Source organism: Sinocyclocheilus anshuiensis, unplaced genomic scaffold (assembly GCF_001515605.1).
Source record: "Sinocyclocheilus anshuiensis isolate Anshui unplaced genomic scaffold, SAMN03320099.WGS_v1.1 scaffold851, whole genome shotgun sequence".
In the NCBI taxonomy this organism is placed as follows: domain Eukaryota; kingdom Metazoa; phylum Chordata; class Actinopteri; order Cypriniformes; family Cyprinidae; genus Sinocyclocheilus; species Sinocyclocheilus anshuiensis.
In genome coordinates this window covers 321423-323880 of record NW_015546052.1, presented here as the reverse complement: position 1 = coordinate 323880, position 2458 = coordinate 321423, and the positions used below count along the sequence as shown (strand labels likewise).

The window sequence follows — 2458 nt, the reverse complement described above, 5'->3', positions numbered from 1 at the left end:
TCAGCTCAGCTCCAGCAATGAACTGTTACAATTATACACTTATTTTCACATAGCTATGAGAAGCGTTAAACATGGGCCCGCGTGCAGTTGCCGTACTGTATTAAAGCTTTAATCAGGATATTAAAAGCTAACATAAGCAGTAGGCTAGCATTTACAAATAACAGCGTATCTAAAAGTATGAGACAATAACAAACAAAAAACATAGGCCTACCATTAAAAGCCGTGCTTGCACAGGTTCTGCACGATCCTCTTCAATATCCTCTGCTTCTCAATCGGGCTCAAACTGATAAGCGATATTAACAACGCCTTTGTTTACAATACAACCGGAGCACATGCCGCTGAGGAGAGGGGCGGGACATTTAGACGCGCACTAGAGGTGGTTTAGCTAATCACAACACACTGGGCTAGCTAACCAATCAGAGCCCATCATCTATTTCTGAGGGAGGGGCTTCATAAAAGCAGGAAATTGATCAGCCTGTTTCTCAGAGAAGGGACAGAGCAGTGTGGAATAAAGGTAAATTATGTGAAAAATAATGCGTTTTTAAAAAAAACGAAGCATTAACACATGTTAGACTGCACCCCATAAACACAATCAAGCCTAGAAAAAAAACACTGAACCACCCCTTTAAAATACTTTGTCACATCTCAATGTAGTATGCAGTGACTAGCAGACATTTGTAAAATGATTTCCTCAAGTAGTGTAACACTAGCCAGGCATCAATATTTTTATTAACAAACCTGTTTTGCATAAAAAGCTAGATGGATAGACCAATTAACTATATAATTATGTTTTGTCAAAACTTGTGTCATACTAATTAATTTCCTTGGTTGTGTGACTGTTGAACTCATGAACTGAAAGGAAGCCAGTTCTCAATGTGCTCATTGTCAGACTGGGTTGGTGCCACAACACTAAAAATACCAGTTTGTGGTTTATAGGGTAAACAGTCGCTGTGATTGCCAAATGAAGAGCTGGAATAATGCACAAATACAAAAGCAGCTGAGAATACTTCTGCCCAAAATAGATTATGAATTGAGACCAGATCCAGGGTGAGCCACAAACAACTGGATTTTTTATGAAGGTGGAAAGAGCCCCATCAAAAAAATGATTTGTGAATGTAGACCAGTATTGTTAGAGTACTCCATCAGTTCACCCTCGGTTTTCAGGCAAACAGTAGCACAACGTATGTGATAGACCAGGGGTTTACAAACCTGCCCTGGAGGACCCCCAGCACTACACATTTAGTATGTCTCCCTCATCTAACACACCTGATTTTACCAGGCCCGGACTGGCCATCGGGAGCACCGGGAGAATTCCCGGTGGCCTGGCGGCTGATTTGGCCCGCTGCCCTGTTTTTTTTTAAATATTTTCTTTTTAAGTTATTATTATTATTAATATTTTATGCCTTCTTAATGTACCAAAGTGATCATTCCGTTTTTGTAATTCGATAATAAATCATAAATCGGTTAGTCTTGACTGACAGCGCTGCACTATACGAATCAGCTCACGTCTGTTCCACACTTCCGTCAAACGGTTCTGAACAGAACCGATGCGCGGGACTCGATGAAGGAGAGGAAGCGGCCAGAAGAAGCAGTGAAATGTAGCAACATCACTGACCTGTTCAGGGCTTCAAGTGCAGGTCAGTTTCATCTGTAAATACGCTATAGTTTTGTCTTTATTAACCTAGTTGAGTATTAAACTGCTAGTAGACTATCTGGTAGGCTATCAGTAGCACCCCATTATTATCATCATTCAGAATACTGTGCTAAAGGACATCAATATCGATTGTAAAGTTACATTAAAAAATTTAGCAGAGACAGATATTCACATGGATTTATTGTATGGGAGGGAGGGAGCTAGAGCAGACAGCAACACAAAAATAATATGAGTCACAGGGTAATAATTCAATAGTGTGTTCAGTATTAGAATTTTTCAACAAATATACTGTACTAATTTTGACATTTAGGCACTTCAGAAATTGTGTGTTAATACACTACCAGTCAAAAGGTTTTGATCAGTAAGATTTCTAATGTTTTTTTAAGTTTCTTCTGCTCACCAAGCCTTCATTTATTTGATCCAAAATACAGCAAAAACAGTAATGTTGTGAAACATTTTTATTAAAATGTAATTTATTCCTGTGATTTCAGGAATAAATTACTGGGAGCTGAATTTTCAGCATCATTACTCCAGTCTTCAGTGTCACATGATCCTTCAGAAATCATTCTAATATTCTGATTTGCAACTCAAAAAACATTTATTATTATTATTATTATTGTTGAAAACAGATTAGATTTTTTTTCAGGTTTCTTTGATGAATAGAAAGTTCAGAAGAACAGCATTTATCTGAAATAGAAATCTTTTGTTACATTATAAATGCCTTTATCATCACTTTTGATACATTTTAAGCATCCTTGCAAAATAAAAGTATTAATTTCTATAATTTCTTTCCCAAAAAATGTA

The 2458-nt window shown here is 37.3% G+C and overlaps 1 protein-coding gene across 1 annotated transcript in view; it reads right to left on the bottom strand.

Annotated features, from left to right (window-relative positions):
* The window catches only part of LOC107699201 (nuclear pore complex protein Nup50-like), a 22631-nt gene that overhangs the window by 9493 nt on the left and 10680 nt on the right, over positions 1 to 2458 (bottom strand). The gene's annotated exons all lie outside the window — the stretch shown is intronic.